The sequence below is a fragment of the Eptesicus fuscus genome, chromosome 16 (genome assembly GCF_027574615.1).
Source record: "Eptesicus fuscus isolate TK198812 chromosome 16, DD_ASM_mEF_20220401, whole genome shotgun sequence".
Taxonomy (NCBI): Eukaryota; Metazoa; Chordata; class Mammalia; order Chiroptera; family Vespertilionidae; genus Eptesicus; species Eptesicus fuscus.
The window spans coordinates 47,754,486-47,778,307 of NC_072488.1; the positions used below are offsets into that span (position 1 = coordinate 47,754,486).

Below are 23,822 nucleotides of genomic sequence, written 5' to 3' on the forward strand. Positions count from 1 at the left end.
TGACTTCCTTTAAAACTGCTTCAAGACATCTTCTCCAATAAATCTGGTGAACTCTAAATTCATTCTGACCACCATTATTTTGAGTTTCCACAGGACTCTATATGACAGCCAGCAAGAGGTTATCACAGGTTTATTTCATCATGTTTATTTAATCATGTCTGAATTTCTAACTATATAATAAATTCAGGAAGGTCAGGAGGTCTCTTTCAATTTCATTATTTATCTAGTTATAATTAATACAGAATTGTATAAAAATCAACAAGACAGCAAATGATTGCTAAATGAACATTTATTAAATTGTTAAACTTTCCCTTTATAAGAGAATAAAATGAGAACACAAGATATAGGAAACCCTTTAAAAAATGAGATGAACTCTGAGCCCTGGGACAGAATGAGGGAAGAAAAGGGATCTTGGGGCCTCTGACTTCTGCAGAGCACAACAGGCCTAGGAGAATGTTGTCTCTATTCTGCTATGTATTGCTAGGCTGAGTCAACTAATATCAGAATAAGGCACTGTTAATAATGATGGGATTCCACACATGCAAATGCTTGGTACTGGGGCATCCTTACATGTATCAATCAGTGGAACATACCTGCAGTCACCCAATGGCTCTAGATATCCTTCTAACATAAGAAGATGAATTGCTTCTGCCTACATCCTATGCTAACAAATAGGAAAATACTGTTGACTTAACTCTCCTGACTACCTTCTAAGGGCTCGAATCAAGAAGTAGAATTATTTTTCTATCATGCACCTGAAAGAGACCTACTCCTTCTCTTGTCAAAGACTGAGAGCCAGGAGCCTCCCCTTGCTTTCCAGGAAGAGACTCAGCTCTGAAACCCACTGACTGTCAGCCAACAGGGAAAGAACTGTTTCTGTTTACTGCTTGGTGAGTGATAACTTCTTAGTCCCTGCACAGAGAAGCCTATAAAACACCCACTCATCTGAGGGTTGGTTAATATGGATGGAGTAGTCTAAGTAGACAATGGAAATGTACCGTTTCTTTAAGGGGCTCCGTGAATTGAACAATAGTGATCAAACTGACAAGTTGGCGTAGGTGTTTTCTCTAAGATTTAATGGAGAGAATTTTAGGACCAAAAATATTAAATATTATTTATTTCAAATTATTAAAGAAAATTAAGAATCTATTGCAAAGGAATTATTTGGGGGAATATATATATATAAAAACATACATATATGTATTTGCATTGGAACCCATTTTATCTCATGACACACACAAACCAATTACTAATATTCTGCAACATACCAAAAATATATTTTTGGCAATGTGACCAAAAATAGGTATAATTTTGATTGATTTACAAAAATAGTATAATAATAGTAATTACCTACCCTTTTTTCTCAAAAGTGACTTTTTAAAATAACAGGTGACTATACTTGTATATAAAGATTTCTGATACCAAGAATTAACCAATCAAATGCAACCTTATTATGTGGTATAGCCAATAAGATGTAACTCTATTATATGACTTATATATTTATGGTTTAAGACAGGGCATTCATACCAGACCATTGTTGTGCTGGCTGTTTTCATTTTTTTATTTGACAATCTAAGGGAAAAGAGGTTAGTGCCCCTGAGTAAATAGTCAAAAATTCTTGCAGCACACCAGTGTGCTGCCTCTCACCAGTTGAAAATCACTCATGTATATGTATGTAAACACATAGACATATACCACACATACACGTATGTATATACCAACTTTAAAAAAAGTAAAAATATATATAACAGGATAGATATGTTGGAATATAATTAAGGGTCTAAAATGCCAATAAAGATAATTATTTAACAATACTATTATGAACTGAATTGTGTCACCCCCACTGCCACAATATATATGTTATGCTCTAACTTTCAATGTTAGTGTATTTGGAGGTATGGCTTATTGGAAATAGAAAGAAATTAAGGTCAACTGAAGTCACAAGGGTGAGGTCCTAACCCAAAAGGATTAGTGGTCTTACAAGAAAAGGAAGATGGTGAAATTTCCCTCTTCCTCCAGCACGTGAGGACGTAGTAGGGAGGCAGCCATCTGTAAGCCAGGAAGAGAGTTCTCATCAGAAATTGAACTCTGATGGAACTCAACCTTGTGGGCACCTTCAAAACTATGAGAATATAAATTTCTGTTGCCTAAGCAGCCCAGTCTATGGTATTTTGTTATGGCAGTCTAAGCTAGAACAAGCATTGAGCACAATTTTTAAAATGAATAGTGAGAATGAAAGCTTAAGAAACAAGGAAAATATACCATTCTATTTTCTATTTGAATTATGGAAGTTTTAGAAGGAGAAAAATACCAAATGGAGAAAATGGTTATATTAATAAGATGACTAGCCCTAAAATTAGTTTATGGCATAGGATAATATCTGAAGAAAACAAACGTGGACCTGTAGCATGAAGCCCCTCAGCATTAAGAAGAGATACCCAGGGCCCACTTCCAGTTGCGACTGTGCTGAAGTGTTTTTAGTTTAGGCTCCATCTAAATGTCCATCAGTATATTTCTTAAAACACAAAAAATATGGGCTTGTTGAGTTCTTCAAATTGATTCTTCAAGGTAGAGATAACAGCATTGTTGCACACATTATTCTTGATTATTAAAAAAAAATGTGTGAGGATCTGGCCAATTGATATAGTTTGTTTATTTCAATCTTCTCATGATTTTGTAAAAAATTAAACCAAGGAAAGTGTTATGTTTTATATCAAACACACACAGAAACTTGTCATCATGTTAGAAAATTATTAGGTGTTACTCCATCTCTGAAAAATTTCTTTTTGACTACTGTAGTGCATAAGAAGCATGCAAGATTATAAAGGGGTTTTCAAAAGGCAAAAGCAAAAATGAATCACACCTGTCCAGTCCTCTTCCTCCCACACAGGTCAGGACTATAAAGGACAGGGATGCTTATTCAAACAGAAGGAACATGGTCAGTAAATCCTATGCTGTAAGTTGTACTGTTGCCCCACCTCTTCCAAGAGGACATCTGGTAATGTCTGGAGACATTTTTGGTTGTCACAACTGAGTGGATGGTGTTACTGGCATCTAGTGGGTAGAGGCTAGGGATGCTGCTAAGCATGTGGACTAGAATCTCAATAGGACTGAGATTTTAAAAACCCTGGTATCATAGAAGGAAGGTAGTAACATAGTTAAAGGATGACAGCACCCACGGATTTTTACAGTAGAGCTCAAACCAAAAAAAAATGTTGAGCTAGTGTCAAGCATCAACAAAAACACCTTCAAATTAACTGAGCCCTTGAGGGAGGAAGCATGGTGATGTCAATGATGCGTAGCACCTCCATATACACACTCACCCTCACTTATGAGTTCCCTCTTCTTGAGCTTGCATTTCAAGCATTTATCCTTCCATTTTTCCTTGGTTTATAAAAGTGTTAGCCAGCCAAAACCGGTTTGGCTCAGTGGATAGAGCGTCAGCCTGCAAACTGTAAGGTCCCAGGTTCGATTCCGGTCAAGGGCATGTACCTTGGTTGCGGGCACATCCCAAGTAGGGGGTGTGCAGGAGACAGCTGATCGATATTTCTCTCTCATGGATGTTTCTGACTCTCTATCCCTCTCTCTTCCTCTCTGTAAAAAATCAATAAAATATATTTTAAAAAAATAAAAAATAAATAAAAATAAAAGTGTTAGCCAGCAGTAGGGTGACTTCACATTTTGCTTAATCTTTAAAGTTTTGTTTTTAATTGTTACTTTCCACATTTGTGTGCCCAAGTATAAAAATAAAGACTTCTTGCTTTCAGGTAAGGGTCAATTCAAAAATTGTAAAGACAGTTGCAACATCTGCGACTTCCTCTTCTTGGCGATAGAAAGAGCTGACTACTTTTAAGAGGATATGTTTTTAGACAGAGTTGCTCATAACAAGTTCACTTTTACTCACTGTCAATACTTATAGCCAAGAGCTGAAATTTTTACCATAGACTTGGAGGTAATGCTAGGGCTTGTCCAGAGATAATGCTCAGCACTTAAAGATCTCAAGAACATGGAATAGTTCTTTCACTTTTAATTTATGACTGCTGCACAAAAATAACACATTTCCTTAATTTCTTATTGATTCTCAGACAGAGAGAGGAAGGGGGAGAGAGAAACATCAATTTGTTGCTCCACTAATTTATGCACTGGTTGATTCTTGTATGTGCCCTGACTGGGCATCAAACCCACAACCTTGGTGTATCAGGATGATGCTCTAGCCGACTAAGCTATTTATCCAGGAACTATTTTTTAAAGAACATATCCTTTCAATATTAATTTAGTGATAATGAACCAGACACATCAGACTTTTAAGACTTTCACCTTTGACTATGTCCTCTAACATTTATATTTAAATAGAATGCGAGACAATTAATTTTAGTCATAAGTCCTATTTCCTAAAAAAAAAAAAAAAAAAAAAAAATTGCTTTTAATACAAAGTCTGAAGCTCCCTTAACAATTCTGCTTCTTTCTGTTATAGGATTGCTACTAATATAAATGTTCAGTGTTTTACATGTTCAATGGTTTTATTTGTAAATATGTTATAATAGCAAAATAAAATATATTAAAACAGTAAAACTCATAAATAAAGAATGTTTCTTTGAAAATAAGAAAAAGAGACAAACTATGATCTGTTTAATAAAGGAAAGAAAAAGTTGAACATAGTTTGGGGGAAGAAGTGGGCCGTGCCAGCACAGCCAAGGGTTCGGTGAGCCTGAGGGAGGGCTGGTGAAGGATGAAGAAAAAGATAGACAAGAGAATAAGCTGTGTCTAGGTGGATCTTCTGTGCCTGGCTGAGGCCACAGAATAGATCCAGACTGTAAAGCTGATGCTTTATTTATAGTCAGGGGTAAACAAGGTAATTTACAATGTTCTTGTAAGTTTCAGTTGTTTTGGCAGCACTTGCTGCCCCTCCCACACCCCATTAGCTACTCAGGAAAGATCTAGGGAGCAGTCACAAGATCAAGCTTAATTATGCTTAGGGGACTGACTGTGCCCTCCAAGCTGGGACTTGTTTGTGACTTTGCCAGCAGGTCAGTCTGAGGCTTAACCATATAACCGCTCCCTACAAAGAAGATTCAGATTGTGAAAAAAAAAAAAAAAAAAAAAAAAAGTTAAGTGATAAGGGTAAATAACTATTGAAGAAAATAAAATTTAAAAAAATAGTTTGGAAACAGATGAAATGCATAATTTTCTAGACAAATGCAACTTAACAAAATTGTCCCCAATAAACACAGAAGTCTAAAAGGCCAGTCACCAAAGAATAAATAAATTTGTTACAGAGCACAAAACCAAAAAAAACTAGGTCCAACTGGTCTAGGTGAATTTTCTTCTTAAAATAAGAATTGATGGATAACTCATGCCAGAAATTACATCTTTCTCAATGGGGAGTTATAGGGGCATTCTTGATAATGCCACAAATAAAACACAATATCCCATATCTCTGCTCTTATTTAGATTTTATTTGTAGTATCTTATAGCCCAATTATAAAAAAGAAAGCAGTTAGAAGCATAAAAGTTGTAAAGAAAGATATAAAATGTTTTTTTTAGATGATACTATTATAGACATAGAAAACCCCAAAAGTTAATGGGAAATGAACTGTAAACAACAAGACAATTGAACAAAGTAGAAAATGATAAAATCGACACAAAAATCAATAGCCTTTATAATAAAAACAACAATTTGTTACAAGATGTAATAGAAGAGAAAACTATAAGACGTAATGAAAGAGATTATGTGACAAAACAGAAGAGAACTAAGTAGACTCAAAAAGAAAAGCCTAAAACCTATACTTCTGAGAGACATGAAACTAGATTTGGTACAAGCCTAGGCCAAGACTTGGTACAAGTGGAAAGATGTAGCTCATTCTTGAACACTAAAAATTAATATCATAAAAATCAATGCCCTCCCCCACTCCATAAATTTAATGTAATCTTAATTAAATTATCATCTTTCAAAAGTGAAATTACAAAAAGCAAGAATAGATAGAAAATACCTATTGAATGGGGTCTAGCTTTTCATACATTAAAATATATTTTTTCTTTAATTAAATTAGTGTGGTTTAGACACATGGACAGACCAAAATTAAATAATAAAAGTTCCATGGAAACAGTTTGGAAGTTGTTTTTTTTTTTAAGTTAAACATTAAATTTACCATATGATTCATCAATTCCACTCCTAGATGTATTTCCAAGAGAAATAAAATATGTATTATATCCACTGCAATACATGTGAATGTGCATAGCAGCATTATTCACATTAGCCAACGAGTAGAAACAATCCAAATGTTCATAAACTAATATGTGGATAAAAATATAGTATGTCCAACCCTAGCTGGTTTGCTCAGTGGCTAGAGCGTTGGCCTATGGACTGAAGAGTTCTGGGTTCAATTCTGGCCAAGGGCCCATGCTTGGGTTGTAGGCTCAATCCCCAGTAGGGGGCGTGCAGGAGGCAGCTGATAAATGATTCTCTCTCATCATTGATGTTTCTATCTCTCTCTCCCTCTCCCTTCCTCTCTGAAATAAATAAAAACTAAGTTTTAAAAAAAGAACAAAATGTTTTTTAAAAGATCTCCTAAATGAAAATGAGAATAAAATAACAAAAAGAAAAAAAGAATAGTAAATGGGCAACAGATATGAAAAGACCAAACTATTTATCAATAAGGGACTGGTGAAAATAAAAATAAGGACTGCATATAGATTGAATATGCACACAAACGAGTATTGTGCAGCTGTTAAAAAAATATAGTATATTTGACTTCTAAGATGGTGGTTCTCAAAGGGCTTAATATTATTCTCCAGGGGACCTTTGGCAATATTTGAAAACATGTTTTGTTGTCACAACACCGTGGGAAGGTGTTACTGGCATCTACTGGGAAGAGGGGAGGGGTACTGCTAAGCATCCTGCAGTACAGGGTAGCCCCCTCATAAGAAAGAATTATTCAGCCCCAAATGTCAATAATGTGGAGATTAAAAAGTCCTAAATTGGGATATATTGACAAATAAGTAAAAGCCAGGGGAAGAACAATGTATATACAGGATGGGGTAAAAGTAGGTTTATAGTTGTATGAATATTAAAACAATCATTAATAAATAATAATACAAGAATAAACTCTGCTTTGCATATTCACATCTGTACATCTACCTTTGCCCCACCCTATAATATGCTTCCATTACCTGATATCAGTAACAGAGAATGTAAATATATGTAATTATTTGATGATATTTTTTGGAAAAAGACAGTATTAATCATGAGATGGTTAGATAAACAATACTAGTAGGATGGAGGGAATAAAACCAAAAAATAGAATTTTATGAATATTCCTTGGTTGTGAATTTTACCTTAGAACTATGTACCTTCATAATTATAAAACAAAACTAAATAAAAATAATAAAAAGCAAAATATAATAATTAACCTAATTTGATATTGATATTGAATTAGTGGTATAATCACACAATAAGGATTATATTAAGTAAGTGTAAAATAAAATCATTTTTTTCTGTCCATCTCCAGTAATTTATATATCATGAACAAAAATAAAAATAAACAATAACAAATTTTAAACTTTTAAAAATGTATTTTAGCCGAAACCAGTTTGGCTCAGTGGATAGAGTGTAGATCTGCGGACTGAAGGGTCCCAGGTTTGATTCCGGTCAAGGGCATGTATGTTGGTTGCAGGCACATCCCCGGTGGGGTTGTGCAGGAGGCAGCTGGTCGATGTTTCTCTCTCACCAATGTTTCTAGCTCTCTATCCCTCTCCCTTCCTCTCTGTAAAAGATCAATAAAATATATTTTAAAAGATCTATTTTAAATATTTAAATTGTTCATGGCAAGAGTGAGGGGCAACTTAACCGGATGCCTGTATTGCATGTCTCTCAAAAGGCTGCAATCAAGATGTCAGCTGTGGCTACAGACACAGGGATCAATTCAAGGATCAACTGTGAAAGGATCTGTCTCTTAGCTCACTCACAGGGTTGTTGACAGGATTCAATCTCTCCTGGCTTGTTGGACTAAGGGCCTCCGTTCCTCTATGGCTGGTGGTGAGAGGTCTTTCTCAGTTTCTTGCCACCTGGGTCTCACCATAGAGCAGCTCCCTACAGAACAGATGCATTTCCTCAGAGCAAACCAGCCAGAGAACTAAAGAAAGCCAGCAAGACAAAAGTCATGCTCTTTGTAACCTAATTTAGAAAGTGACATCCCATCATCTTCGCTGAATTTTACTCATTCAGGGTGAGTCACTACATTCAGCCCCCCTTCAAGACAACAGGATAATTCTAGGGCATGACTACCAGGAAGTGGAGATTTAAAGACAACATTAGGGTTTGCCTACTACAGGTATAAAGTAAACGAGTGACTATGCTGATTTCATTAGTAACTAGGGTTTGTAGAAAAGAGATGAGGGTGTAATGTTAAAAGCTTAACTAAAAATCTTATAGTCCTGCATTCGAAAGGAAGTATGAATCCAAATATGCAGACACACACATATACACACAGAGACAAATATAAATACATGTTTAAGTATATGTACAAATGTTCAATTTTTGTCCACTGAAAGGTCTAACAACTAATGAGCACCTCAAACATCCATTGTACTCTGTAAATTATATTTTCTCAAAAAAATAAGGACTCCAGGAGGCCTCGTCAGGAAATCTACAAAATGAGTTTAGATGAACTTGTTATAGCAGAAAGCAAGGCCAATAAATGCATCAAATGAATTTAGGAAACAACTTGAAGAGGGTCAGACAGTCCCAAAAATGTACCACAAATCAGAATGATAAGTACATTGACTTGAAAGACATAAATACATTTTAAATCAGAACTTCATAATAATATTAGGAAAATGTTCATCTATCTCTTCTAAGGAAAGCTTGAGAACTAACTAAACTGATTTATTTTAAAAAATGGAATCAAGTACATATTCTGTTTTGGATGAATGAACCTTAGGAGAACCCTGTGGTTCTCAACTTGGAGTGACTTTGTTCCCATGGGTAATTTGGCAATGTCTGGGGACATGTTTAGTCCTCATTACCGGAGAAAGGATGCTATAGCCATCAAGAAAGAAGGGGCCAAGATGGTACTAAACACCCTACTGTGCACAGAACAACCTTTCAGAATAATGAATTATCCAGTCTAAAATTATCAATATTACCTCAGTTGAGAAATATTTGGATAACCAATTAGTTGAAGAGATAAAAAAAAAATTTAGAAATATTCCAGTTAATAAACAAAGTAGGAATGTTTGGAGTATAATTCCATCTTTTTGCAATCTGTAACAAAATGTGGATATTTGCCTGGCTGGTTGGCTCAGTGGCTGAGTGTTGACCCATGAACCAAGAAGTCCTGATTCAATTCCCAGTCAGGGCCCATGCCCGGGGTTGTGGGCTCGATCCTCAGCAGTGGGTGTGCAGGCGGCAGCTGATCAATGATTCTCTCTCATCATTGATGTTCCTATCCCTTTCTCCCTCTCCTTCCCTCTCTCTGAAATCAATTTTAAAAAGTGGATATTTGATTTGATCATTAATGGTTGTTAGTAAACACAAAAGAGCCCAACCATCCACATGGTATAATTGTCAAATTAAATCCATGTCTGATGAAGAAACATAATAAATGCCACCAGCTAGATGTAATTTGCTAAATCCATGCTTTGAGAAATCCCACTAGAGAGTATCTCAGTTTCTCTAATAAGTAAACTGCAAAAAAATCAATGAGACAAAGGAGACACATCAATCAATTGCAATAGCTGGAATATGCTTGGATTTTAATTAACACATATAAGCAGTAAACAATTTATAAAGGTATTCAGATAAATTTGAAAGAAAATAAATACTTGATTATGATATAGGAATTATGTAAATCCTTCTAGGTATGATAATGATATGGCTGTCATATTTTTAAAGCATTCTTATCTATTTGATATATAGATTGAAATTGCTACAAAAAATGTTGGTAGTTGCCTTAAACTAATCAAGAATGGAAAGAGAATATGTGTAGGAATATAGGTGAAATAATTTGAAGCTATGAATTTATGATACAGTAATTCAGTCTATTTCTTTTTTTTTAAATTTTGCATGAAAGTTTTAAAAGTTTCAAAGTTGTATTTATTTATTACTATATTATATTAAGGGGAAAAAAAGCTGATAAAATAGCAACAAAATATTTCATAACGTATATCACCTTAAAAGAAATCTTAGTATTATACTTGCTTCAATAAAGCATTTTAATCATGCTATATATAATTTAAATATTAATTTTCTATTTATATTAAAGTAAGTTTTGTTTTAGCATTACTCATTTTCAAGAATCATTTTAAGTGTTAAATAATGGTCCTTTAAATAGACATCACTTATTTACTTTTCAGTTCCTGTTTAGCATTTTTTCCTACTTTTTGATATTATAAATAATGCTGAAATAAATCCTTTGCCTATGATATAATTTCTTATCCTAACTCATTCATTATAGGGCATACAGGTCTGGTATAAATCCATCTCTTTGGAAGAATTCCCAGAATTTAAATAACTGAGTATAAGGTCTCATTATTCTAAAGATTATTGAGACATAAAGACAGATCACTCTGCAGAGCTTATGAGAGCTTTTAGCTGCAAAGAATTGAATATCCTCTAACAATTACTTAAACAAGAACTGTTTTGTTTGTCTTACATAATAAATTGTTTGGGGATAATACAACGGCACCATGATGTCTTCAATAACGCAAATTCTTCCTATTCTTCTGTTCTGCCATCTTTAATGCTGCCTCATGGTTACAATTCATTTGCTCTAGCACCATATCTAAAGTCCAGAATGGTAGATAATGAAAGTGGCAAAAGCATCTTTTCAAGGGTTGATCTTAAAAGTAGTTAAGCAACTAATTCCAGCAGCCATCTTCTGAATTCTCATTGATGAGAAATATATTACAAATATATACCTAACTAAAAGTGGTGTAGAAAAATAGGGTGTTTAGTTTTCTAGCTTTCATAAAAGAGGTAAGATAGTTAGGAACGGATGCGGGGTGAGCCCAATCATGATACATGACCTCCACAAGAATACCAAACTGCTAAATGACAATCAGTTATTGGTACTATCAGTCACATTTCATTTAATAATTATCCTATCTAATAAAGAGATAATATGCTAATTGACCATCACACCCTCGCAAAGATAGCGGCACCCACAGCCATTAAGGAGGGAATATGCTAATTGACTGCCACACCCTCAAAGATGATGGTGCCCACAGCAACAAGATGGTGGTGCCAAGTCCCCTCAGCCCTGCTGGGGCGGCAGGCATGCGGCACGGCCGGGCCCACCCCCAGGTATGTCCAGCCCAAAGCACAGGCAAGCCTCTGATGGCAGCTGCCCAGCCACCCAGGGCCAGCCTGAGATGCAGGCAAGCCTCAGATGGCAGCTTCCCAGCCGGCCAGGGCCACCCGAGGCTCAGGTAACCAGGGCCAGCCAAGGCTTGCACTGCCGGCAGTGGCAGCAGCAAAGGTGTGATAAGGGCATCACCTTCCCCTGATCACCAGGTCGCCTCCCACCACTGAGGGCTCTCAGACAGTGAGAAGGCTGGGCTGAGGGACCCCCCCTTCCAATGCATGAATTTTCATGCATCGGGCCTCTAGTATATAAGATGATAGTTTGCTTTTAAGTTACATTTATTTGGTTATTAATGAGATTAAATTTGTTTTTTATCACTTAATTTTATTTGATCTTTTTCTAAATTATCTTTCCATATGTTTTGTTATTACTATGTAGATATATGTATATTTATTAAACAACTTATATCAACAATTTTGGGGTAGTTAGATGTAATAGTGATTGAGATGGTTGAGAACTCAGAATCTGAAGTTAAATATACTATTTTAATGTGATGCTTAAATAAGGCATTAGGGATTACACAAATTTAGCACAGTGCTGGGCAAATAGTAAACATTCTACATACTGGTATTTTAATTTATTGTTATTGTTTTTGTTGATAAAATAAGTGATCCTTGGAAAATTAAATGTGAGAAAAAGATCTTTGATATAATGTTTTTCTAATCATTCTCCATGGATATTGCTTTAGCTCTGGGTTCTTCTACACATTGGCCTTCAAAAGTTTTGCATAATATGTCTCATTATATAATGTGCTGTTATTATTTCACTGTCAATATGGTTAGGATTAAATAAACTCATTAGTAATGAATTGTCAATAATAGGCATGAGGTAATAATTTAATGTTAACCGAGTTTCATATCCTAATGGATGCATATTTCACAAAGTGTGATGTCACTATTGGCAACTGTCTGATGGGTGAAATATTTTAGCAAAGGAAGATTTCCAGAACCCATCAAACAACTTAAAGATGGTTGTGTAAATTGCCACCCCTGTTGATATGAATTTCTTGAGATTTTTCAACTAAAAATGCATGAGAACAAACAAATGTTTTACACCTGTGCTGTAAACTTGAGGAGATTCCAGCCTTAATCACATGCATACTCCTTTGAAAGTCATACTATACTTGGCTTTAAACCCAGAGATGTCTACAGCCTATATATATATATATACCCATATATAGCCTCCTTGGTAGCATCTATATATACAGCCTCCTTGGTAGCATCTCTTAGTTGTCTCGAAAGCATTGTCTACATGTCGACAGATGGCAGAGGCAAGTGTTGAGTCCATTGTTAGTGTTAGTTGTACTTATTAAAATATCTCAGTGCTCCAGGAGGTAAAATAATATATTACTATTTTTTTAATTTTAGATGCTTGATGTTTTAAATGGAATATGAAACATCTGTGAATCACAGTGGCAGATTCTTGAGGATGATTAAGCATGATATCTATTAAAAACCTACGTGAATTACAAAAAGAAAAAACACCCTGTGCTAAATAAAACTAAATAAATGTGGTGAAAATTTAGCATTTTTTAATCTTCAAATATTTTCATTTTGTTTTCTTAAGATTTTATTTGGTCAGAGTGACACTGTCTGAAAAGTAGGAACAACATTAGAGATCTTCCAGTTTCATACACAAACTTCTTGTAAGACCTCTCTATATTCTTCTCTCCATTTTCTGTCCTTTTATATAATTCTATGCTTAGTCATTAGTTTATTCTATCACTCTAAAATTGTTCAGGATGGTCAACCAATCAAATACATTTTTCTGAATCTATTGGCTATTTTCCAACCATCATATTACTTGGACTGTAAGCAGCATTCACTTTAGTGATATATTTTTCCTTGGCTTCTTGGTCATTTCTCTTTTGTGTTTCTTCTCTTATGTCAAACTACTCATTCAGTGTCTTCTTTGGAGCCTCTCTTTCTCTAGTTATTGAAATTCTCCAAGGTACAGTCTGAAGTCTTTCTTCTTTTCATTTTTATACTATTTTCCCAGCAATCATATACGTGTCAATAATCCCTATAAGCAGAGACATAACAAACTTGTATCTTCAGACCAGATCTCACTCTTTAACTTCATAAATCTATATATACAGCCTCCTTGGTAGCATCTCTTAGTTGTCTCAAAAGCATTGTGCTCTCTAAATGGTCTATATCTATGTCTTCTTTCAAACCTTGTTTTCACATGTAATGGAATCCCTGTGCATCTACTTACTCATGTCAGTTAATAAGGGGCAAACATCCACTTCCTTATTTTTTTCCTATCCAATTCATCAAAAATTCTCCAAAGAGGACATACATATGGGCAATAGAAACATTAAGTAATGCTCAATGTCACTAATAATCAGAGAAATGCAAATTAAAATCACAATGAGATATCACCTCACACCTGTCATCATGGCTATCATCAATAAATCAACAAACAGCAAGTGTTGGCAAGGATGTGAAGAAAAGGGCACCCTCTTGGATAGTTGATAGAAATGTGGATTGGTAATCACTGTGGAAAGCAGTATGAAGTTTCCTCAAATTTAAAAATGGAATTGCCTTATGAACCCTAGGTTTCACTTCTGGGAACATATCTGAAGAAACCAGAAACACTGATTCAAAAGAATATATGTACCCCTATGTTCATTGCAGCATTATTTATAATAGCCAAGATTTGGAAGCAACCCAAGTGTCCATCAGTATAAGTGGATACAAAGGCTGTGGTACATTTACACAAGGTAATTCTACTCAGTCATCAAAAAGAAGAAAATCTTACCTTTTGTGAAATCATGGATGGACCTGGAGAGTATTATGCTAAGTTAAAAAAAGCCAGTCAGAGAGAGACAAATGCCATATGATTTTACATATATGTGGAATCTAATGAACAAAATAAACAAAATATAAAAAGACTCATAGTTACAGAGAAGAGACTGACAGCTGTTAGAAGGTTTGGAGAGATGGGTAAAAAAAGGTGAGGGGATTAAGAGAAAAAAATCCCTCATAGACACAAACAGAATGGTGATAACCAGAAGGAAAGGGGATGGAGGAGGTAGAAAAAGGTAAAGGGAGATAAATGGTGACAGAAGAATACTTGTCTTTGGGTAGTGAATACACAATACAATATACAGATTGTATATTATAGAGATGTATATCTGAAACCTATGTAATTTTATTAACCAATGTCACCCAATAAATTCAATTTAAAAATCCTCTCAGATATACCTGTTAAATGTTTTAAATATACCTGTAAATTTTCACTTAAGTCTGAACATCTCAATAGCTAACATAATTTTCTTAGTCCAAGCTATAATAGAGACCTTAATAGAGATCTAAATCACTTACCCATGTGCAGCCCTGTGGCTCCCCTACAGTCCCCTGTCTGCATTCAGTGAGAACAATAAATGTATCATGTTAATCGGATAATGGTATTCAGGTAAAACATTTATAGGCTTCCCTTTTCTCCTAGAATCATTGAATTATCTTTACCAACCTTTCATTGTAGCCTTTCACATTAACCTGTTCCCCTAAAGTTTCAAGGCCTTCACCTCCGCCATATTCTAGAATGTAAATGAATATATGTGTACATACATATTCTCTGTTTTCAAAATAATAAATTTTTATTAACTTGTAAGACTACTGATGGATGTTTACTACCCCCATTATTCCTTAACCTCATAGGGACAGGGGGTGTGGATGATTTTATTTATTTCTAGCACCAAGCCAAGTGTTTGGGACCTTCTTTTATCTAAGAGATATTTAATAAATAATAAAATACCATCAAGTCATTTATCCCTACTTTACACAGATTTTCATATGTATTATCTGTTATTAACTAAGGCATTTAGCAATGAAATAATTTTCCCTTGGGAACATTCGTATTAAAATGAAAAAAAACAACAACACACATTTTCAATAATACATGCAGCAATAATCTGTCAACATAGAATACAGAGAAAATTATCCTTTATTGTTTATTTGAAGTTAAAATTATTAGAGTATTGTGAGATAATTAAGTTGTGTTTTTGATATGGTCTATATGAAGCACTATGTAGTTGACCTGTTGACTTAACATATATTTTCACCTCAGATTATATGATGTGACTGTCAGTCTGCCATGGGGAGAGAAAAATAGGAAGAATGCACTGTGTTGGGGTTATGTAATTTTTACTAAGATCCTGAAACCAAAACTCAGTTGAGCAGATTAAATTATTGGCTTGTTGGCATATAAATCAATGTTATTAATATTTAGAATCTTACAAACCATATAATGTTTAAAAAGTAAGGAAGACAAGCATACATTTTCCAACTTTTTGACTTGCCAACTATGGATATTAAAAATGCCCACATTACTTATTCAATAACCACATCATCAGCAAAAAAAGGATATATATTAACACACATACACACACACATGTGCACAGACACACAAAAGACATAAGAATAGACCTTTCAATTAAATCAGTGAGTTTTTGTTAAACTGTCCTTATTTTTATCATTTCACCTTGGCCTGCTAATACTGCCATCAGGAGGCTGGCCCCAGTCCATAACTTGACATTTGGGAATCACTCAAATAATGTAAGTGTGGACTCAACCTACAGTAAAATATTTCCTTTTCCCTTTCTTAGTAATAATTCTAGGAAATGTTTTTAGATTTTTCAGGAACAAGTTTAAAATAATTTCAGTATCAATTGGATGAGTATTTAAAACTGGGACAAAAACTTGAAGTTGGATAGGTAAAGTCTTTCATTAAAGGAAGAATCACAACTGTAAACAGTGAACATAGCTAATGCATGCTCTTAAGCAGTTTCATCATTAATGCTCTTAAAAAAGCAAATAAAATTTAACTGCTTTGTGATTAAGTAGGATTACTTTAATGTCTTTGAACTCATCAGTATGGCCCAAGACACTAGTGTACTTTTAAGCACATAGTGTGTTGCTTCACAAATATACTAGTGGCCCAGTGCATGAAATTCGTGCACTGGGGACATGTCCCTCAGTCCAGCCTGCACCCTCTCCAATCAGGGACCCATCAGGGGATGTCCGACTGCCGGTTAGGCCCGATCCCACAGGGGTCGGGCCTACACCGGCAGTCGGACATCCTCTCACAATCCGGGACCACTGGCTCCTAACTGCTAACTGCTCACCTGCCTGCCTGCCTGATTGCCCCTAACCACTCTGCCTGCCAGCCTGATCACCCCCAACTGCCCCCCCAGCCAGCCTGCTCACCCCCAACTGCCCCCCCAGCCAGCCTGCTCACCCCCAAATGCCACCCCACCAGCCTGCTCACCCCCACTGCCCCCCCTGCCAGCCTGCTCACCCCCAACTGCCCCCCCTGCTGGCCTGCTTGCCCCCAACTGCCTTGCCCTGCTGGCCTGATCACCCCTAACTGCCTCTGCTTCAGCCCCACCTCCATGACTTTTGTCTGGAAGGCTGTCCAGAGAGTCTCGCAGAATATCTCCTGGTCTAATTAGCATATTATCCTTTTATTAATATAGATATTATCATGGATAAGGAATATTCATAATTAGAAGAATAAGAACAGAACTACATTAATTATCTACTGGGTGGGTAAGTTTAACAATGTCATTCTCAGGTTTGACAGTAATTTTATTTAAAGATTCTTATAAATAACATCAAAGTAGGAGTGCACAATAAATTATCCAAGCTCTTCTAGGCAAAAGAATGCTGAGTCAGTGGGAGTGAAGTGCAGAGAGAACCATGAAGCTGTGTGGGGTATGACAAATGGCAACTGAGCTCCTAAGTGGGCAAGTGTGAAGTAAAGCATTAAAGAACAATTCTAGATATGTAATAATAGATTATGAGAAACCATTTATGATCCAGGAAAATGATCTAAGAATTACAATATTCCCTTTCATTCAAAAAGTCTTTGCCACACCTTCACTCACTATGGACTCCTTCAACACTGTAGTTTTCTTAAAAGATCACAAGATTTTGTCTTTTCCCTCCTATAACACTATCTAAGGTAATCTGCTTCCAAACGTGTGGTTTTGATATGCCTAATGGATATTTTTCAATATTTTCCCCTTTGGGTTCATGTTTTTGCCTGATGAGCATTCCATTTCCCTTCATTGGTAACATATTCAAATTTTTCATGGCAGAACTGTCACCTTCTCTGCTCTTGGCCCAAGTGATGCTCCATGTAGCTCCAAAGAGGCAGGATTAGGCTATGACAGTCAGCAAATCCGGTATCCTGCCCAGGTTCAGTTCAGGAAAGAGCAAGCAACCCATTCTCAATAAAGAAGTTGTGAGCTGTTTGGTGGAGGTTTTTGGAAAAGAAAATCATTTTATCTTGTGTAGGTTTTGGTGACATGAAAATATGGGTTCTAACAAAAATAATTGTTAAGAGAAGCCTGTAGCAGATGACAGCCTTCAAATGTACCCTGGAATGGGCCAAACCCGAGGAAAAACAGAGACATGATCTTTTGGTACTCTAAATAAATGTCTACATGAAAGTAGCCCTATAACCTATCTAATAAAGAGGGAATATGGTAATTGACCATCACTTCATCACAAAGATGGCTGCACCCACAGCTGAGGCCAACTTCCCATAAAGAGACTTAACAAGCAATCAGCAGGGACCTGAGGCTACGCCCTCCCCCGCCCCCGTGGGGCTTGACAGGGGACCTTAGGCTGTGCCCCCCACCCAGCAGGGCTTGACAGAGGACCTCAAGGTAAGCTTCCCATCCTGGTGCTGGGCTAGGGAATCTCAGGCTGCTCCTCCCACCAGGTGGGGCTTGACAGAGGACTTCAGGCCTCGCCCCCCCCCCCACCGGCACCAGGCTGGGGGACCTCAGACCGCACCCCCTGCCCAGCGAGGCTTAACAGGGGACCTCAGGCCGTGCCCCCCGCCTCAGCACTGGGCCAGGGGACCTGAGGCTGCGCCCCCCCTGCCTGGCTGGGCTTGACAGGGGCCCTCTGGCCATGCCCCCCACCCAGTGAGGCTTGACAGAAGACCTCAAGGCACGCCCCCCAGCCCTGGTTTGGGCTGGGGGTCCTCAGGCCATGCCCTGCGTCCTGGCGCTGGGCCAAGGGACCTGAGGCTACGCTCCATGCTCAGCAGGGCTTGACAAGGGTGGGACTGGCTGGGTCTGGATCTAGCCCAATGTGGGTGGCGGGCCAGCTGGGTCTGGGTCTCACATGATTTTGAGGTGCATGTGGGTGGGCGGGGACTTGACTCTGGGTCCCATGGTGAGCCCCAGATTCTGACAGGAGGAAGGTTTTCATATACATTTTACTAATTTTCTTTCATCTTTGACACTTCTATTATAGAGAAAGGGCAAATAGCAATATTAAATTATTTCCTCTAATTAATCCCTTTTTAATGTTCATGAATTTTGTGCACCAGGTCACTAGTATCATATAAGATTAAATTATTCTTTTCTACATGAGTTTGACTTAGGTTTCTGTCCTTTACAACGTAGGTAAATGTTGATCATGTACTGCATGAGTTATTCAAAATACAAACCTTCCTTCTGATATTCAGCAATATTTCCAATTAAACGGTTACCTCCCTCCATCTGTGTATTCTTTGTAATGTCATAAATTATGCATTTAAAAGTGAGCTCACTGTTTTGCCCCCAAAGCATGTTTTATTTCTTATGTTCTGTATTTTAGTGTGTAACATTAACATAATCTTATACCTATTCACCAATGCTGTAGGAGTCATTTTAGCTCCTTCTCGCTTAACCTAACATTTACTGAATTATTAAATGCGAAGACTACTTTCATAATTACAACTTATGCACATTTTCTCTCCTCCTGTGGTCACTGCTTTAGTTGAGCTATTACCTCTCCCAGCTGTCCTTTCTTTCCATAATGCAGACCCATCCCTCCTCATACTAATATTGTAATTTTTACAAAATATAAATTATAATATCATCTCCCTGCTTGAAATATTTCAATGATGTTCCAGTATTTTTGAAATGAATTTTAATTGCTTTGTCTAACACCTTGAGAACTTTATCCTTAAGCCTTCCCTAACTCTGTCCAAGTCTGTGCTACATAAATATACACCCCCTCCCTTGGCACACTAAATTGCTTAGAATTTCTCAAATAAATCAATATTTCTTGTACAATGTACTTTTCCATTCAGAAATTTTGTTTTTTAATGTCTCCCAACATTCTCACATGTGGCAAATACCTCTTCAACAGCAGAACACAGTTTTACTGGATACTTTCACATGGACTCTTCTGGATCACTGATGCTGGTAGATGCTCCTCTTCGGGAGTTCTACAATATTCTGTAAAACCATCCTGTACTTCTAGGATATTGTAAGGTAATACTTCGATTTCATGAAAATTTTCAGCAATTCATTATTACAGTACACTACTATAGACTGGGGGCTTAATGGCATTAGATACATCCATTATATCTTACCTTGTTCCCCAGCTATCTTATCACTATTATATTAAACATCTCAACTAAGCATTTTATTTTTAACTTAAAATATAAGATATAATGGGGGAAAAAGAGTCCAGATTCTGGGTCTAGAAATCTCATTATTTTCTGCTGTGTCTTCTTCAAAATGACAAATGAAACCTTGTTTAAAATATTAAGTATGAAATAAAATATTATTAAATGTTTTGGCACAGATGAGGAAACATTTATTTTATTAAGAAGCAAATGTACTTACTAATTTATATGTAGTATTAATGCAGTTCCAATGTTTTGAAATATTTGATTAACGTTCTGCTTTACCCTAGTTACTATTCTCCATTTATTATCTATCTTCTACCTATCTTCTTACCTACCTGTCTTTGAAATTGTAAATCAAACATATTGGGAGTTATATAAAAGAGTCTAAGATTTAATTTTAATATAAAATACTCATTTCTATTTTAAAAAAACACATTCTGCCCCCTATTACTCTTTGTACACATTTATTCAAACTACCACTGCAAGGTTTCAAGTGCAGATGAACTTTTCAATTTGTATGTGAAAATTCCAAAAATACTCAATGAAGGTAAATCAATTCAGGTGAAGACTTTGTTTAATTTTTGTTATAAGGTAGGACCAGCCTGCAGTTTGTCACTTACATTAAGAATGGCTTGCCCTAGCCAGTTTTGATTAGTGGATAGAGCATTGTCCCTTGGTCTAAAGGGTCTCAGGTTGATTTGCTTCAAGGGGAAGCAAATGGGAAGACTACTTTCATAATTACAACTTTTCAATTTGTATGTGAAAATTCCAAGAATACTCAATTGAGCTTGGATTGCAGGCTCAATCCCTGGCCGTGGTTGAGAGGCATGCAGAAGGCAACCAATCAATGTGCCTCTCTCACATAGATATTTTTCTCTGTCTCTTCCCCTCCCTTCCACTCTCTCTAAAAGTCAATGGAAAAAGATACTCAGGTGAGGATTAACAACAACAACAAAAAGAATTGCTTGCAGAAAGCTACTAAAACTGCTAAATATTTCCAGTTTATTCTGGTGATATTTTAGAATTTTGTAAAGCATTGGCCTTCAAAAGTGTTAATCATATGGCCCATATAAGGATTTGAAAATTAGGTAATCTCTTGCACATTTTTTCAAAAAATGTATTTTTATTGATTTCAGAGAGGAAGGAAGAGTTAGAGAGAGAAATATCAATGATGAGACAGAGACAGAATCATTGACCAGCTCCCTCCTACATACCCCCTACCAAGGATAGAGCTTAGACCTGGGCATGTGCTCTGACCAGAATCAAACCCCATAGCCTCCTGGTTCATAGGTCAACACTCAACCATTGAGCACACTGCCCGGGAAGCCTTTTACACATTTTAAGTTGACGTGTAAGATTATTTCATATTCAAACTAGAGGCCCGCTGCACGAAATAGGTTTCTCTCAGGAAAAGTACAACTATTTTTAAGTGAAAATCAACATATGGCTTATACCATTGTCACAACCTTCTCTGTGTGAATGCTAATTCTTCCATTGGTAGACCGAGAGATTAAGAGATAAATGCATATTTGGCATATATATGTGTTACATGTGTATAGATATGTACATATACATAATATATATAAAAGTATTAGCATCCACCTTCCCATGATGCCTACAAAGCAGTATATGGCAAAGACATCATTCAGAAGTCCTTTGGCCTTCTCTGCCAGCTACCCATCCCGTCTCTCCCTTTTCCTATTAAGTGCCTTTTTCCTTGCCTTCTTGTCTCTGAGATGGTTACCTACCAGTCTACGCACAAACCCAACTATTCTAGACCTCCAAGCCAGCCCTTTCCCACACTTAAGATCTGAGGCGAGTTGCATTTCTGATTGGATGTGACTTTTTGTCAATCTCCAAGTTTTTCCAATCAGGGATTGAGTCTATCCAGCTTTCCGCTCTTCTATTGGCCTGTGTGGGTGGGGTGGAGGTGGAAGAGGAAGGGTAAACTGAGGTAGCACTTGGCCTTCAGTGCACATGTGCGAAGTAGCTGGCTGGGACCCGGGCTAGGGGTGAGCTTAAAGACCCAACGTTTGGTTTTGGACACAGTGACAGAGCTGGTTGGCTTTAACCTCTGGGCAGAAAGCCTTTGTCCAGGGTCCTGGCCAAATACAAGGCCCTGGAGATTCCCAATGGTGTCTGTGACTTTCAAGCAGAGTCACAGAGACCGGTTCTACAGCTCCCAGCATTGTGGCTGTTGCCACGTCCACACCCGGATAATCATCCTGGGGACCTGGGTACATGATGGTAAACCTGTTGATGGAAATTTTGCTGATTGTGGAGGAAACTCATCCAAACTCAATGACATCCGTCAACATTCAGTATGAAGTCATTGACAATTACTGCTCATGTAAGAGAATGTCAGATAATGGCTGTGTTGATTTTGTGTCTCTGTTCTTATGTTTATAAATCAGTTCAATGCTGGTATATGGAGCATTTTCTTATCAAGTGGGTTGGTTTATTCCATTCTTCTATTGCTGGCTTTTTCACTTCATCCTTAGTTGTCTGGTTACTATCAGTTCTCTCACATATTTGCCAACAATTAAAGAATATCTGGATCAATTACCTGATTTTCCTCATAAAGATGACCTCTGGGCTTTGGACTCCAGCTGTGCCCTGTTCATTGTTCTTGTGTTCTTTGCCTTATTCATAATTTTTAAGATTTATCTAATCAACTATGTATGGACCTGCTATAAATACATCAAAAATAGAAACACACCAGATATTTCTGTGTGCCCTGTCTTTGAATCACCTCCACAGTGTGTTTTGCCAACTTATGAAATGGCGGTGAAGATGCCTGAAAAAGAACCAACTGCCTCCTACATACCTCCTTGAAGACATCCTGCCTTTGTCAATAAATCCTATACCAGATTTTTGTCTTGTTTATCCTATATAATAAAAGGATAATATGCAAATCAACTGAACTGTGGAACAACTAGTTACTATGATGCGCACTGACCACCAGGGGGCAGATGCTCAACGCAGGAGCTGCCCCCTGCTGGTGAGTGCGCTCCCACGGGAGGGGGGGTTAGGGGGGGAGCGCCACTCAGGCAGAAGCCAGGCTAATGGCTGGCAAGTGCAGTGGCAGTGGTGGGAGCCTCTCCAGCCTTCGCGGCAGTGCTAAGGAGGTCCGACTGCAAGAGAGCACAGGCTGGGCTGAGGGACAGCCCCCCACCCCCAACCCCCTGAGTGCATGAATTTCATACACCAGGCCACTAGTTTTACAGAATGCTACAACACAGGCATCTTCAAACTTATTTAATATAAACTATATTTTCCTTTGTTTATGCACTTATTTTTAAACCCTAACAAGCTTTATGGACATCTATTAAAAGTCAGGTTGTTTTGTTATGTCTATTATATGTTAGTAGTTTTTGAAGACAATATAAGTTAAGCAAGAGCTAAGTGTCATTGCTTGCCTTTAATTGGGATTTGGAAGGGGTGTTCTCTATACATTTTATATTTTTAAATATATCTTTATTGACTTCAGAGAAGAAGGAAAAGGGAGAGAGAGATAGAAATATTATAGAAGAGAGAAAAATCATTGATCAGCTAACTCCTGCCCCTACTGGGGATTGAGCCTGCAACATGGGCATGTGCCCTGACTGGAAATTGAACCTTGACCTCGTGGTTCATAGGTCAGACACTCAACCACTGAGCCATGCAAGCTGAGCTTTTTTTTTAACTCTTCAATTTCTATATATAATAGTTTGCATTTTAGTTATTTGCTGCCCTGGATATTTTCAGGAAGAATAAATAAAATATTCAATGCATAAATATTCAGAGATACAAGATCTGAAGGTTAGTTTTCAGCTATGAAAATAGGAAAAATATTTCAGCTTGATTGTGGAAGATGATGGTTGCATGTTTCTAATTTGTATGTGTTTCCATTTGTGTGATAATATACTTTAATAAATCTCAAAATTAAAAAACAAAACAAATAAAGTGTTGGTAAGAAGTATTGAAAGGAGCAAAGTCACTTTCATTTCAGATATAAGTAAGATCTATGCAGTTAGGATGAAATAAGGTTCTGTC

The 23,822-nt window shown here is 36.9% G+C and overlaps 1 protein-coding gene and 1 pseudogene across 1 annotated transcript in view; one reads left to right on the top strand and one right to left on the bottom strand.

The window, feature by feature from the left end:
* Window positions 1–23,822, bottom strand: part of LRRTM4 (leucine rich repeat transmembrane neuronal 4) — a 733,064-nt gene that overhangs the window by 619,778 nt on the left and 89,464 nt on the right. The gene's annotated exons all lie outside the window — the stretch shown is intronic.
* On the top strand, window positions 21,905–22,622 carry LOC103291496 (lysosomal-associated transmembrane protein 4A-like; annotated as a pseudogene).